At 42.1% G+C, this 17,091-nt stretch overlaps 2 long non-coding RNA genes across 2 annotated transcripts; both read left to right on the top strand.

Annotated features, from left to right (window-relative positions):
- Positions 1-204: 204 nt before the first annotated feature.
- Positions 205-9,077, top strand: LOC311436630. Its single transcript, XR_014692979.1, has 3 exons — positions 205-489; positions 6,247-6,362; positions 7,597-9,077. It is a non-coding gene; the product is annotated as an uncharacterized lncRNA (long non-coding RNA).
- A 4,573-nt stretch (positions 9,078-13,650) lies between these two features.
- LOC311436629 lies at positions 13,651-15,950 on the top strand. The gene is made up of 2 exons (XR_014692978.1): positions 13,651-13,880; positions 15,261-15,950. It is a non-coding gene; the product is annotated as an uncharacterized lncRNA (long non-coding RNA).
- The last annotated feature ends 1,141 nt before the right edge of the window (positions 15,951-17,091 follow it).

The raw sequence follows: 17,091 nt of genomic DNA, 5'->3' as shown, positions 1-17,091 counted from the left end.
TGAGGGATGCAATAAGCCTGATTAAATTTCCATGATTTATATATCTGCAGCACACAGAGTCCATAATTAAGACAATGGGGGACAGAGGCCCTGGCTGTGATGTACAAGCACAGAACTTCACATGTCAGATGGGAGAGGGATATGTGAGAGAGTACAAGTTAAAACTGAGGCAGTATTGATCAGCATGTTGGCCAGTAGCTTCCATATATTAGTATCTTGCCCTTTTGCAAGAAGAGAGGGTTAAGATGGGCTCTTCAGTAACTTAGACTTGATTACAGAACTATAGAGATATGTTAAACAAGAGGCTGTGGGAGAAAGATGACTGAAATATATGTGCCTGTAGTGGAGGTTGGTATTGTGAGTGTGGAAAAAGTCAGTGGGAGCATGGTGAGAACCTGCTGGCACCTCTGTAGAAAACCGGTGGAGGAATCAGGATGATCTTCTGACTGACCCATTTAAGGGAGCGGAAGGAGAGCGTGGCCAAGCAAGGTAAGTGAGGGCAAGATTGCAAGAAGAGAGTTAATTGTGTTGAACCCAGCTTGACAGATCATGGAGGATGGGGAAATAGCAATGCTGAATTCTGGCTGAATGCTGTTCTGGAGAGAATAATTTGGAAGTGATGAGAGCAGGAAGCTCATTTTTTTTTTTACATATAACAGATGCATGCCATATTGCAAGTTAAATATATGAATATCTGTAAGGTAGATTTGTACACAATGCACATACCATAGGCACTCTATAACTGTGGGATAAGCCAAATAAAAGATTTGGGAATAAACAAGCTCAGTCCTTAGAACAGGACAACACGAAAACAAACTTACAAGTACCCATACACTGTTTGACAGCAGCTGAAGCTGTCAAAGCAGAATAATGTTAGTTTGTCCCAATCCTGCAGCAATAGATGTCTCAGTTTCCCCCCCTTGTGCAAAGAGTGCCCATGGCTTTCCCATCAGCCTGAAGTCCTTTACTTAGTGTGATTCCATCCCTGCCAGATAGTGAGGCCTGGACTAATTGGAAATAAATAGGGAAACCAGACACGGATAGAACAACCAAATTAAAATAGGTTTAAGATGAATATTTCTCAGCAGTCCAGGAGGAACTTAGCGAGGCCAGAGAGCAGTGTGCTGAGGAACAGGAGAACTTCCTCTGGGTTTGAGGATGGGAAAAATCTCTGAGTTAGTTTATTTGGCTTAATTTTTACCACCAATTTATGGTCTGGGTTGTACATTTTGGGGTAATAACAGCCAGACAGTTTGGCTGTGATTGACTCCATGACTGGAGCAGAGTATAGTTGCTTTTCTGCCTTGCAAGAGCAAATGTTCCTGCTGCTGTTTGCATGTGGCACCTCTCCCCTGGCTGCAGCATCCCTCCCCTGTGGCTGGGCTCCTGTACCAGGCATGCTATGCAGCCCTGAAGGTCAGATGGCCAAGCTCATTGGCATGGTGTGAGTGACAGTCCGCCCCAGACACTGACAGGCCCACAAAAGGACACAGGCATCAGTCACATTGTTGCAGGAAGGTGCAGGATCCGCGATGCCTCCCATGACACAAATGTCTTTCATGCTCATAATAAATTACCTCGTCTCAAATGTCCCTGATGTATTTACAATTACAGCATACTCCTAGATTAGAACAAGCAGCTCTGCTTTTGCTACAGAAGTGGTGAAATCTGAGTCTCCACTTGCGTTCTGGCCACATTTTGAATGTCTCCTTTTGGCAGCATGGTTGGGTCTTTGCTTGCTTCTCACCAGGCGGGCAGGAGCTGGACCAGGCACTGCTCCCCAATGGCCCTGATGTCCCAGCATCTGGGTTGAGCTCTGCCCTGGCTGGAGAAGTGGGATGAGTATTGCCACCTTTTGGGGTTTGAGAGTCCATGGCAGCCTGGATGCTGCCTGTTGGTTCTCCTTCCACTCAATACATTACCACAGAAAACAACCATGGCAGAAACACCACAGCCATTTCCCCTCCTGCTCAGCAGGATGTGATGAATACAAGGGATTTGTGCCCGAGTCGTGAGGACGCTGCTCTCTGTGCCACGGCGTTCTTTATTCATTAACATTTTCTTACCTCCACACCTGTTTAATATTACATATTCAGCTTGGAAATACTGTCCTTTTTGTCCCCTTTTACACCATCTGTTGACACAATCCAGCCTGTGCCTGGGTAGGATCCAGCTGGCACACACGGGGGGTAAGCGCATTCGCATCTCCCGAAATTGCTGGTTCGGGGAGGGGCAAAGGGAGGGGTGCGAGACTCAGAAGGCGCCCTGCGCCCCGATAGCACCGCAGCTGAGGAGCCCATCGTTGCCACCAGTGATGGTGCCCCGTGTTATCAATGCACAGCCGTCCTTTCACCCCGGTCTGCCCTCCCCTCGCCCCGACGTGCCTGCTGCAGTCGCGGGAACAATGGCAAGCGCCGAGTGCCCGGCACAAAGACAACAGCTGCACTCCCGGGTCAGGCTTTGCAGCCTCCTCGAACAATGGCAATGTGTAACCCTATCCCGGCGCCCGGCCCCGAATAATTTATTTATAGATGCAATATCTCTTTCTGTGGTCTATTTAAGAATGTCTTTTCATAAATGCATGGAAATTGAAATTATTCTCTGCTTTCCCCCGAAAGATTAAGGTATCTGCACTGTACAGATAAATAGCATAATTTTGGAGGGCGAGAGGGAGAAAAGTAATTGGAATGTATGTAATGAAAGACTGGGGGAAGTTGATTCATTGTTATGTGTGCATTTTTTTTTTTTTTTTTTAATTAAATATATTTCATTATTAGTATCTTTGTAATAATGGGCACATGTTTAAAAATAGGAAAGAAATATTGAATTGGGGGGAGGAAGCCCTCCTAGGCGATGAATGCCCGTCTTTCCATGAGATGCCTGGTTGCCTCTTTCCATGGGTGCCTGGTAATAAAACCTCTTTCACACGAACAAACTGTAAGTAGAAGCAACTGCTCGGCATGAAGAATTTTGTGACATTCGGGAGACCATGAGTCATCTCTCACATGAAAATATGGTCAGCTCAGCCCACTGCTTCGTTCTCTTAGATATGGTGTTTGCAGCTTATGGGCTAAATGTATGCTTTAACACAAGATCAGAAATGGGGAAGATCGCTTAGCTCCTTAAAAAGGACTAAATCCAGTAAGAATGCTTCTTCCTGGAACTTGTTAATGCCAGTAATTTCAACACCCTTATCATATTTTCCTAACAATAACTCCATAATTCATTTAGGTTAGGCCTTTCCCTTCGTTACAACTAAGTTTAATTTTGTTTGTCTAAAACCTGTCTCTGAATGCAGGCAATTAGGAGCTTAGTGAGACTGCTTTCCTGAGTTAAACCCATTGGCGTAGGAGTCGTGAGCCTGCAGCACTTCATGCATGCACCTTTTTGTGTGCCCGTGAACATGCGCGTGTATGGGAAGTGGGACAAGACAGTGTCTGTGTAGGAAAGCACTTTGGTATGGTTAAACATTCTCCAAACGCTTCATCAGATTTAATAACAAACTGAAAGCTCCCGTCCACCCACGTGATGTGAAGCATGCTTTATCAGTTGCTCTGGTATAAAAAGAAAACACTTTTATATTAGCAAACACCACATATAACATTATTAGCTTCTTTATATAAAGTATGCTGGAAAATACATGGCCTTTTTATATTTTTTCCTGTCCACAGGAAAAGCCTCATGACTGGCAGCTGGTTGCCTGCCCTATTATCTGAGTCTGCGTCCAGTCTGGCTAATTACAGTCACTGATTACTAAACACTGAGCAGCACTGTCACCTGCCTTAGCCTGACAGGATTATACCATCTGTGCCACATGGCCAGGGTATGGAAAGCTGGTGAAAGGTCACAACAAGGGGCAAATAGCCCTTAATGGGAGGTACATGTCTGTTTACAGACGTGACAGCTGACTGTCATTAGGGTATATATATGTATTCGCAGCTGAAGATACTTCCCAAGGAAGAATTAGTGGCATAGGAAGTGTGATTTTTGTCAGATTTTTTTCCTACCCTGAAATAGGTATAATTTGATGGAAATAAACTAAATATCATATCAGACACACTGGAGTAACACAGGATCAGACGTTTTTCCTCCCTGCCACCTTAGAAATCACCACCCACTGTAGTAGTGGGCTGCCAATGCAGCAGCAGTAACTTAAATATTTGGAAAAAAACTCATCCAGATAAACTGCTGCAAACCTTTGTGCAGACAAAATTGCCTCATTTAAAGGAACTGGTTGGTTGTGTTCAGTTTGTGCTTGCGGGGGTAGCAAAACGAGCTAGTTTACATAAAGAAGGACTGGGCCTTTCAGCCTGGTAGCAGTGCAGGACACAGCTCACATCCTCAGGGTCCCCCCTCTCCAAAATCCCTGCTGTAGCACACGTCGTGCATCCTCTTGCCCACAGCACTTGCAGCAACACTGCTCCTTCCTACGTGCCTTTTCTCATCTCCTCCCACGTGCTTGCAACTGCCCTGTGCTGCACCCAGCCTTCGCTCCTGACTGCTACTTTTCATCCCTTTCATGCTAGCAGAAGTCTCCTTCTTTCTTTTCCCTGGCACATGAGAAGGTGCAGCCCTTTACGGAAAAGATCACACGTTTCCCCTTGTTCCCTTGTTTGCTCTATGTCCTCATGTGTTTAAGTTTTGATTCTCCAAAGGGAATCCTGCTGTTTTTTTTTTTTTTTTTTTCTACATGTCTGGGTTGAGGCCTGCTGAGGTCAGAGGCCTAGCTCGCGCTCACTGCCTTGTTGTAAAGTCCCAGCTCAAATCTCCTCCTTTCTCCCCCTTGAGGGTCCCTCCGAGTTACCCTGAAATCCCTGTAATTTAGAGGCCACAGGGGCATTCTTGGGAGGTTTCCATTGCTTCCAACAGTCTCTGTGTTGATTTTGTAGGCTATATGCACACAAGAGCATCCACAGAGAGTCCTGACTCTGCTGGTACATACCCCAGGCCGCACAGCATGCCTTGGGAAGCTTATACACTTCCCCCCCAACTTGCTGTCCCATAAGCCACCAGGACATAAACTTAGGTACACATCTCTCATTTATAATTCAGAAGGTCTGAGCTGTCACCCCAGGAGCTGGCGTGCTACTTGGTCCTCCTGGGAGGAGACCTGCGTCCTCCTGTTCACGCAGAACTCTACATTGGTGCTATCTTTGCCAAGGTCTTCTGCAATGGGTCCTTGAATGGGCTTGTTGCCAATCAGATTATGTTGCAACTGCCAGTCAGTGCCGTGTGACAGTTAATAAATTGAAAGAAGTCTGAAGCAAGGAAAACTACTTGGCACCATGTGTGCAAGACTGTACAAACACTGAAGGTGCCATGGTGCCACTGCTCCCTCCTGAGCGTGTCTACAGCTATCTGCAAAGTGGATGGCAGCACAAGCTCTAGCATGGTCACAGGGTTGTTGGTCTCCTGCCATCAGTTGTGTGGTGGGGACCACCACCACCACCTGATAAGGCCACTCCACTGGCCTTGGGTCATTGTCTGGCGGCAGTGTTTTTTGCTGGGTAGGACCTTAAAACCATGTTCCCCCAGTGTGGCTCTGTTGTTGGCCCCTGGGTGGGGAGCTTTCTCACTTTATTCTGGCTAAAGTATGAAGTATTTTCAGCCAGAAAAATGAACAGTCTGTGCAACTAAAGGATGATTTATTTCATTGAAGTCACAGTGTCACACACTCACTACCTTGCTTTTATTCTCCTTCCTTGAATGTCTTGTCTAAGCTCTCTCTTTTGCTGTCAAATTTGTATTATGTTTCTCCAGTTGCATTCAATTTGTCTGGTCATTATTTACCAGGTATTTTAGTATGTGAATGTAAGATAGATGTTTTACTGAAAAAGATGGCTATAAATAGCCTTATGTATATCAAATCACAGTTTAAAGAAAAACACCTGAATCCCCAAAAGGTGCATATATGTCATAAGTGAAGCAGTCTTACTTTTAATGATGAGCATATATATATATATATTTTTTTTTTTTTTCCAAAAAACAAAATATAATTCATTTCATGTCAAATGGGTGACCAACATTTGACAACCACTGTGTACAGCAATTTTTCAAAAGGTATCAAATCAAGGTGTCTAATATTCTGAGTTTTCACATCTAACCCATGTGCTTTCCTAATGGTTGCTTGGATTTTTTTTTTTTTTTTTTTCTTGTGGACTCTTTAAAATTGATCCCAGGAGCAGACATTCAAAAGGCTCCTTCATGTATGCATATTCATGTACTGATACAGATAAATGTTCACAGGTCTGCTAATGAAATCAGCCAGTGGCATGGTGTGGGCAGCATCGCCATCAGATCAGGGCTGTAATACTGGAGTGGAGATACTCAGTGATGATATGGAGGACTGGCACAAGAACAAGGTGAAATTCAGTAGTACAAAGAGCACTTTTTTTTTTTTTTTTTTTTTTTTTTCCCTCAACTGGTGGTGAAAATTTCTGCTATAAACCAAAAAGGAGCAAAATTTTGCTCCCATCAGTTACTGTTTCATCACTTCAACCTCACCTGGATCAGGTCTGGTGCTGTGCACAAGTCTGGTCAGCCATGCTCAGAGCAGATAAGGGCAGAACAGAGCAGGTCTAGAAAATGGTTACTCAGATGAGCAGGGAACCTGGCAGCTTAATTTGTGAGGGACAGCCTTGGGAGTGCAGCTCATTTAGCTCCTCACGACAAATGCTGAGGGAGAAAAAAATGTGATTGCTCTCTCTAAATTTATCAGTGGTGGCAAATGCCAGAGAGGGAGAAGAACTATTTAAGGTGAAGGACAATGTTGGCATAAGAACAAATGAGCGTAATCTGGCTATGAATAAATTTAGGCTGAAAATTAGAAAATGGTTTCCAACTATCAGAGGAGTGAGTTCTCAGCTTTTTAATAGGAACTCAAGGAACCCAATTCCTATTCAATGCAATTTGATAAGATTATTAAAAAGCTGTCTGTGATAGGAGGGGACTAGGCTATGGCTTAGAAGGTCTTCTCCATCCCTGACCATTGACAGTTGCAGGTTAACTCAATGGAATTCCTGCCTTGAATATTCAGTAAGGTATTATATGGAGAAGTTTCAAAAACCGGGACTCAAATTGTCAAGGAGGTGCCCCAAATTTGTGATTCTTTGGACTTTAATGTCTCTTTCTGCCTCTGTTATGCACCTGTGAAAAATGGAGGATAATTCCACCCCTCCTCCCCATTTAATCACACTGGGGTATTGTGAAAATGTCCGCACTGTGGCATTATGAGAATATAATATTTACTGTTTGTGTAGCATTTGGGAGTGCTGTGAGGATGAGTACCAAAGGAAAAAAAGCTGTGCTGAAATTAATAATTTTGGCTGCACAGCCAGGTTTGAATTACATGTAGTAAATCATGCCTAGGGCAACACACTGAGTGAGAAGAAAATAAAATATTGAATAGCTGCTCATTAAGCGAACACCATCTTTTCCGTGAACTGAATGAGGCAGGGTCCCATGGAAAATACAGTGTGTGATTTTGTAATTAAAGATTAGAAGAGGGTTGAACTAAGGTTGTGGAAGTCTTTCCATATGGCTTTTCAGCATTGAAATTTTTTTTTTTTTTTTTTTTCCCCATGTGCAACTGACCAGTTAGCTACCTGCATGCAGCACAACTCACACCTGGACTACAACTGTGGGGGACCTTGTACATGAGCAGCATGGAGGTGTTGTCAGATGGCACAGGTCCGGACACGCTGCTTCTCCCAGAAGACAGGAGGGACTGCCTGGGCGTATTTGGACAACCAGCCGTGCTGCTATCTCGCCAGTCCCGGTGCAGGGAGATGCTCCGGAGCGCATTGCGCTGTGTGAACAACGCCCACAGTATTCTGCCCTTGGCACCAGCAGCTGGAGAAGAATGGGAGAGCTGCACCAGCTTTCTCACAATGAGCTCCTCAGAGCTGGGCAGAGAATAGCATTCTGTCTCGTGGAGAAACTCAGAATTTATTTCAGCTCGGTTTGGGACTCACAGGGTTTCTAGAAATTCTCTCTAAATACAGTTCTGGAAAGAGATTAAAATGCAGGATTTTGAACCAAGAAGCTTGAGCAGCCCAAGCCAACTGCCTTCCCATGAAAATGGAGGTGTAGAAGGCTTCGGCTCTGAAGCTGCTGGTCTTTGGACCACCACACCAGCTGGATTAGAGAGTTTGGGTACCTTTGTTTCTCTCCTTCAGTCAAGGACTGATTTCTGTGGCTGCTCAGCTCTATCTGAAGAACCTGCATTTCCAGAGTGGCCTTTGACAAAGTGAGCACAGGCCTTGGCTAGTTCTGAAAATCTTGACTCAAACTCTTCAGAGGTCATCCAAGAAGTGTAAATGTTTCTCAACGTTTGGACAAAAATAATTATTTATAGGCTCACTCAGAACACCGAATACTTTACTGGATATTTCATGTGTGAGTTGGTTCACAGGAGTCTGGTGTGACTGGACATACTACACAAATTACAGACACACCCCGAACTTGAAATACTCCTGTTTTACCAGAGTCAATCATATTTCTATGTTTGCTTGTCATAATATGTATCTAATAACTGAATGTGTGCTGATGGCACATTCCTAGTAACCTAAAACATTATCAAAAACACAGGGCTATCTTCAGCTGCAGACCCTGTTTGTGACAGCAGTGTTTGCTATTGAATCACAAACCACAGAAAACAGTGATTTGCACAAGAACGGCGAATGCATAAGAAGTGTGGTGAACTCCGCTTTTGCACAGGAAGAGGGAAGGAAGAAAAACATATTTATCTTACTCGTGGCTAAACGATAGTGCAAACCAGTAATTATGTATAAATTATGACCCTGCCCCCTTGAAGTCAGCTCCTCAGTAAACATGACCACATTTGACTTCCATCCCCTCAACAGTCCAAAGCGTGATACATGCATCATTGTTTTCAGAGCAAGTTAAATGCTTCTCTTGAGATATTTTTTTTTTCAATGACAACCTATATTTTCAGAGATCAAGATCTTAAACGAAAAGCTGGTCTTTCCCAGGTCTGGGGGATTGTCATTGAATTATAAAACTTTGACAGTGTAATATTAGCTTTTATAAATTTTGATCTTTCCTTTCACACTTTTCTATAGCTAAAAGGTGTTAAATATAAGTTTAAAATTATTTTTATTTTTAAATATATACATGTTTTTCATTTTCATTCAATATTCTGTAATATTCTCAAACCTGGACAATTGCAGAAAATGAAGTGATAAAATAAACCCCTAACTAGGATATCATCCTATATAATCTACATGGAAGTAACAGGAAAAAGAAAAACAACAACAAAAAACAAACAGAAGGAATGTGTAAGAAAAGTGGGAAGGAAGCCCACAGAAATACATTATAAGAAACACAGATTTATTAAAAGAGAGCATAATAGAAAATCTCACTGAAGTGGAAGTGACTTAGAAAATTAATGGAATTTATTTCAACTTTTGAACAACTCTGATTTTTCTATTTATTTAAACAATACCAGGTGAATAAGAACTGAGCCTCTGTACTTGCATATTATCATGCTTTTTGGTGTAACAAAGTGTAGCTACACATAATTATCCTGTGCTATCAGTTGTTGAAGTGATATTCATTATTGCCTACCTTAAGCTGTCCTGTAAATTTGCTCTGCGCTGGTAAGCAGATATCAAGTTCTGCCCAGAGATAGAACAAAGCTGATGAGTAAAGGGAATCTTAATAACTAAGTTTCTGGATGCTCATATTAAACTTCAGAAGTGTTTTGAATAAAAGAAATTGTTGCTCCATGAATATTTGCACTGAATTTCGTCAGCATTTTCCTCTCTAATGACATTCTTGTGAAGTAGACAGACATTCACTTCCCTGACTTGGGATAATGCAGAGCGTGTTTGGGTGCAGAATTGCCCCGAGCAAATCCTCTTGTGTTGGGAAGCCCACTGCAGGAAGCCTGAGGGCCTTGGTATCAACGCTGCATGCTCCTGTGCAGTGCTGAGGTTTCTGGTGGCACCTCCCGTGGTTGCTGGAGCAGCTCCTCAAGACCCACCACATTAACTCTTCCCAGGCAACTCTTCTGGGATCCCTCTGTGGGCTTGGTGCGTGCTGTGGTGGGACAGGGACGTGCCTGAGAATGTACCACCGTGTTTCTGTGGAGCTGCTCCACATCCACGTATGTGAGTTTTGGTGTAACCCCCTGTCAGACCAGGCAGCTTGAGTCAACAGCTCCACCGCAGCTGTCAGAGGCTTTTGTGGCTAGATGGGATTTAAATAATTGGCAGGGCTCACAACGAAACCCGAGTTTAAGAGGAACCCTAGCTTTACTCCGTGCATGTGAAATGCTGCTCACTGCTGTTTCTCCTCTGGGATCACAAATGGGTTTGCTCACATTACCCAACCAGGACTAGAGCAGACCTTTTTCCCACTAAGGCACACCTTTAAATACTTTGCAAATATCAGCAAACCGAGTTTCACAATGGGAGTTTCTACTGGCGGGCAGGTTGTATCATCAATTTTGGGATGAGGAAATGAGGCAGGACTGGCAGCTGGCTGCAGGCCACCTCACCATGCCTGCGTGGCACAGGGTGAAGGTGCCACAACTGGTGGGGATTTGTGGCAGAACAGAGCTCCACCCCGGCTCGCGAGTCTGCTGGGGAGCAAGGTCTGTCTGGTGGGTGTCTGCAATCCTCTCCATGGTGCCTTGCAGAGGCCTTCTGGGGCACCCTGTGGCTGCTCAGCAAAGTGCCTTGCCATCCCTCACATCCCTGCTCGTCACTCAGGAGCAGTGACGTAGGCTTTGTAGCGTGAGGAGGGTGTCTCGGAGGACAGGTTTCCAGCAGCTGGTCTGAGAGTGGAGAATCAGATACATCCTTTCCAATTCCTTTATTTCCTTTTTTTTTTTTTCCTTTTCATTTTTTTTTCCCCATTTTTTCTTTTCTTTTTTATTAGGCTACATCAACAAAAAAAAAGGGGGGGTTATTTAAAGCGACCCAAACACTAAAAATATGCTGCTGTAGTTCGTGAAATAGGGAAGTCAGGAATTTGCTGTGACTCAGTGGCTGATTGTAAACTACAGCTTGGGCAGGGAGGGAGGCAGGGAGGGCCTGACTCAGCAGATGCCGGGGCCTTCAAAGGGATTAGAGCTGTTGCCAAAGCGTTCCACCCTTTTTTACTCTTTAAATGTCTTAAGTATCGTAGTCTTGCATTGCATTATATGTAAAAAACATGTACATTATTGAATTGGCACATCCAGGATGGAGAGCACTTAAACATCGAGATTTTCCTGAAGGATTATGGCTTGATTATATCTACATGTGCACACTATTTCATCACGGTGTAAGCAGCAAAATCCTTTCCATACAATTAAAAACCCTCAAGCTTCATTAACACGTTAGCTGGAAACATTTCAAAATAGGCACTCTGAAATAAAACAACCTGAATCTTCATCCAAATTTATTTATTTCTTTTTTACAACACAAATGTGTTGCTTGGACGAAAACATCCCGTCCCCCAGCATACCTCTGGAGCTGACATAGTGCTGCTTCTCCTCTATGAATTCACCCTTGTGAGACTTCACTGCAAGATGCTGTGCTTTCTAAGGGGCTAGTTCCCCATGCCTGTTGCCAACCCATTTCATAACTTCTGCCTCTGTGCAATCTTTTCAACTGAAAAGATAAAAACACAGGGAGTTGGTCTGTACTTAAAAAGTTTTGCTGGCATGGCTATGATATAATTACAATAGCAAAATCCCTACTGTAAGTTCAGTCCTGCCATCAAAAGCCCTTTTTGTTGTTGTTCTAATGTAATCTGTACCATGAACTGGTTTAATTTGTACCAGCAAAACAACTTTTTTTTGCTGGCCTAAGCTATTTCTCCATTCAGGGTGTTGGCTGTTGCAGGACGAATGCTTTACCTACATCAAGTGGAGATGTGCCTAGAAGATGAGCAGCCCTTTTCCCCTTGCCCTCTGAATATAAAAGGGATTTGGAGGCATATGACAACTGTTGGGTCAAAGGAGAATTTCAATCCACCTTTCAGTCTGTCTCCTTTGCATAAACCCTTTGTTTTTTTTGTCTCTGTCTTTACTCTGAAGACTTTCTGGCTTGCAGCCACTGGGTTGCCAGCACACCCCAGCACCGTTTCTGATATTTAAGGCATTTTTGGACTGATAAAATAAAGGAAACAATATATTTTATATTATCCTGAGTTAAAACCTCAGGTTCTCATCTCTGGGTAGAAACACTGTTCCACAGCCACCTTTTTTTGCATGCAGACTATTATATATTTTTTTAATCCAGCTGTGATTTTCCGTATAATGAATTTCACTTGCTGCTCCACTGTGGCCTGGTGACCCCTGATGCTCAAAACCAGGCTTTTGCACTCACCCAATGAAAACAAGCAGATCACCCCCAGGAGCTTATTGCAGGTGGTACAATGCAAACATCAGGTTGCAGTTATCAAGTTCAAGGCCCTTTTGCCTGCTCTGCATCCCGACGCAGCAGGCACATATGTGTACCAGCACATCTTCTTAACACCTGATGCTGTTGGTGCTACTCCAAGGATGGGAGCTGGGGAGTGGGTGATCCATTGGGCAGCAATGGAGTCATCGACAGCCTCTCTCAAAGCTGTCATTTAGCCCATGAGGATAAGTACTGACATACAGAATACACAACGTTTTAATAAGTTCATTTGGAATATTGTTTTTTATATGCATTTACACAGTTTTTCTATTTAATGTCATTTCAATATTCTGTGGAATTGATACCAGATATAATAAAATACAACAAAGAAGGGAGAATTATATTATGCATATATATTTAGCCTGGGAAACAAATGCTTCAACCTGTTTTAGAGAACCTCCTAACACTTCCACAGTAGATCACCAGAGCCATTTTCACAGTATCTTCTGCCAAAAAAAGAAGCAGGGACAATCTGGAAGGAACAGGTGTATTGGCTCCTTTTGCTGCTTGAAGAGGTAAACACCTAATTTGCTGCTATTGCAAAGGAGGTAAACATTTAGTGCACAGAAAGTATCCTTCCCTCTGAGAAAGACCCACTGATGTCAACCTAAATAAATTCCGGCAGTCAATCTGTTTTCTGTCTGTCTCTCTCTCTTTGTAAAAGAAAAAAAAAAAAAAAAAAAAGCTTAATATCCCCCCCAGGGAACTGGCTCTGATTTTGTATTGCAACTGCTTGTATAAAAGCCAAAAAGGCTATAAGAAGATAGCGTACCTGGGTTTCCTGAACTCTTCTTAGGCAGGAGCAGGGCAAATTTGGGAATGCTTTATGTTTAGTATTCTTATCTTAGCATGCACAGGTTTATCCATGAAAACAAGGTGGGCTTGGTAGCACTCAGTTTCTAAGTATATTGGTCATCTTACTCTACCAGCTTGCTTTGGCTGGAAGGAAGCTAACTGAACCATAACCAGTTGAGTTAACCTTTTTTATGCTGGTAGTATGCTTCTGGCTTGTCATCGTCAGCGCCTTCCAGGATACAAAGTTCAATCCAAACTGTTCTCAAGATAAAAAAAAGTATTTTTTTGCTGCTGTATGTGAGGAGGCATCTTGTTAAGACTTATCTCTGCAAAAATCTTCCCAGTTGTGGCAAAATTATAACATTTTGAAAATAAAACAGACTTGGTGGAGATTTAAGCAAAGCTAGTGGATAAATAATCACATTCAAGTGGGCCTGGTGGAGCACCTGAGCTGTGCCTGGAGAACCTAACCCACCTGCTCTGTGGGGCTTCACATTGACTTCAGGCTCTCTGCATGGGGTGGCTGCTGGGGAAATATGGAGAGGAGATGAGTTGGATTGCAGATGGCAGACCTAGACAGGAAGAAGAACAACAAAGGGTTCTTATTATTAGTAAATGACTCTTTTGTTTTATTTATTTAATGAAACAAACCTGAGCGTCCCTCTCCTGGTAAGTCCTTGTTTTTCTTAGATTGCTCATTCTCTAAGAAAGCTTTCTTCATCCTTATACAGTGATTTCTTATGGTGGTTAAGGGTTAATCATCTTCATGACTTTAAATATAATCTCTCTTTTTTTTTTTTTTTTTTTTTTTTTTTTTTTTTTTTTTTTCTAGATTATGAGATGATTTCCTTAAACTGAAAATAGGGCCAAAGCTCCTAAATCCTGGCTGAAGGGTTATAACATTAGCAGCAGCTCTTGAAATCACAGCTCTCATTAAGCATGACCTGCAGCAGTGGTTGTTTTTGATCTGATATCTAGCTCTTGTCTTTTCTCTATAGTGTTTTTCTAATTCTTTAGAGAGTGTCTGCAGCAGCTGAGTCTTCCTGAGGTTTGCATTCAATTTGCAAAGTGCACGTCTGAAGCTGAAAAATAAGCTCCATGTTTTTGTGGTGCAACAAGGTTTGCCAGGCCCCTTCAGAAACGACAGAACTGTGTTGTGGTTTGTTTCAGTTGACATGGGCTGCAGCCGACATGTGAACTTTTCGGTGCCCTCCCTGAGTGCACGGCCCCCTCCCCTAGATGAATGTATCAGTGCAAATTTATTTTAAAAACACCTGCAGAGAAGCGGGGAACTCTGGTTTCTCGTTTTGGCTATGTGGTTTTAAGAGAACCGTGCCAACACCATCCTTCGGGACATCTGTGAACAACTGTTTTCCACCCACTGTTGTAGCCACTCAGTTTTAGAGCTCTCTTCCCTTTCTTGAGCTCTTAAAAGATCTTTTATAACATGTCCACTGGACACTTTTCACAAGCTTGTTGCTTTAGTCAGCCAGTACATGGGAATTTTTTTTTGATAGTCCAGAGGTCCAAGGAATTGCTGTACCCTTCTCAAATGTGTTGGGGAAGGTATGCTACAGATGGTAGCAATACTGCTGTGCTCAATCTCGGCACAAGTTTGTGTTATTTTTTGTTTTTCTCTCTGATGGATAATGTTTCTTTTAAAAGGAATTGACTTTTTTAAGCTTTAGTCCAGCACCTCTTCCCAAAGCTGCTCACTAGCTCTGTTATGCTTCTCTCTGTTACCGAATCATGCACCACTTTATACCATCCAAAGGTCTTGCATTTTTCAAGCAAAATATGTTTGCCAAGTGAGAGTTTGCAGAGCCAGGGTCTCCCTGTGGGAGTGTTGAACATGTACAAATGTCACTAGGTTTTCCAAACAGCACCTGCCAGAACCCTGCTGGTGCACCACTACATCAGAGCAGGATCTGGCATCAGACCTCTCTCCAGAATGTTTTCCTTTAGAGGGGGTGGATTTTATTTTTATTTTTTATTTATTTTTAAAATATATGTACTTAGTTCTAAGCAGTTCTTTTGTGTCTCTTGCAGTGACCCCATCTGAATGACTGTTTTTTTTCCTCTTGCCTTCATCTATTTAATGCCTCCTCCTGCTTTGGCCTGGAAAAAGGAGAATTTCCCAGAGCAGTGAATTGCTGACTGAATGCTCTCTTCCACTTCTGTCAAGATTTGAAGTCCTCGTCCTGGGAAGATGTTTTCAAACTCCTCCTCATCTGTCTTTACTGAACTTGTGTTCTCTCTCATTTTTATCCTATTGATTTTTCTTTTTCCTTTGGTAGTATCTTTCAAAATTTGTTTATGCATACCCTTATCTGCATAGTGAGAGGAATGGTTATTTCACCTCTTTATTTCACAATATTCTTCCCAAACCCATGTAATTTCTCTGAAATTATTTTACTTTTTTACTTTTTTTTTTTTTTTCCCCTCATTTTGCTAAAATATTAAGTAGCATAGAGCTATGACCTAGCCCTAGAGGATATTTTCTAGAAATATTGCTGCCTCTTTGTTTCCGCTTATCTTTTAAAACCTATCGAAGAACTAACTTTCTTACTTAAAGAGTGTGAAGCTGGGTTTGGTTTCACTCCCATTTCTTATGTGACTCAAAGTTGAAAGTTGTAGAAAAATTCAAGATCATTATTTCAGTGCTGCTGCCTTTATCAGCTAAACTAATCTATTTTAATAAATAATCAGTATTGTTTGATGTGATCTGCTTTTGATAAACCTGTTGTTTGCTGTCACTTTTATTACTCGTCTTAAACTCTGTATTATTCAGATATTTCATCTGCTCTTCTGCTGTCCTCCTGGCATTTCTGTCAGAGCAGCAGGCTGGGCCATTTACACTTCCAGTCATTGGGATAGCATCCCTCCTCTGCTAGGGAACAGGAACTTAACTACTGCTTTACTGAAAAAACAACATTAAAGGTACGATGGCCTTCAACAGCTCTTAACACATTGAGACTACAAGTTACCTGGACTAGTTCATTTCCATATGTTTAACCTTATGTACCTAGATCTAACTTCTTCTTGAGTATTTCTTCTGTTGCTGGTGACCTATCTCCACTTCTAAAGTGTTAGCTGATACTTATTCACTAGTCTCAGCTTACAGTTTTTTAGTTTATTGTCCATGTTCTTATGGTAGTTTTTATCTCCTTTTTTAAACAGATTGTCATCTCAATCCCACTTTTTTTTTTTTTTTTTTTTTTTTTTTTGTTTAATATGCTAGTATACAGTGTTTATAGTATAGTTCACTATTTATACATAAAAACATTGTTTATTGTGGTCTTTTTCAGCAGAAATTTTCTTAAGCGCTTTCCAGCTATTATTGATATTTTTATTTCTAAATTTACCCTTCCAGGTTGATTTTGTGCATAACCATTCTTAGCTTCATGAACTTGGATCTTCCACAGTGCCAAGCATATAATTCTGTTTGCACATAATTACATCTGCTAAATGACCTAAGCAACAGCTAATTTCTATTCCGTGATCAGTTTTTCTGTGGCAGACTGAGGTGTAATGCAGACTTCTTTTTGTGCTGATACAATATGTTTAGAATATGGAAACCCATGCTCAGACCACTGGTGCTGAGGCCATTGGAGAATTCCTCCCTTCCAGGTCTCATAGTGATGTGATTAATTTTATTCCAAATATTTTTATCTTGTGCTGAAAATATACTTCTATTCCTCCTTTTTCAATTTCCCCATTTTCATTAACATCACGTTCCTTGGTCTAGTCAGCAAGTAACCTAAGAAGTTGATTTCATCTCTACTAAGATGGGGTAGCCTGAACTCTGTCAGTCCTTCTCTCTATTTAGTGAAAGCCAAATTTCCACAAATCCAGTTTCATTAAATATTTGCTATGTACT

Source organism: Aythya ferina, assembly GCF_964211825.1.
Source record: "Aythya ferina genome assembly, chromosome: 4".
Taxonomy (NCBI): Eukaryota; Metazoa; Chordata; class Aves; order Anseriformes; family Anatidae; genus Aythya; species Aythya ferina.
The sequence above is the reverse complement of the archived record's forward strand: the minus strand, read 5'-3'. Positions and strand labels throughout refer to the sequence as shown.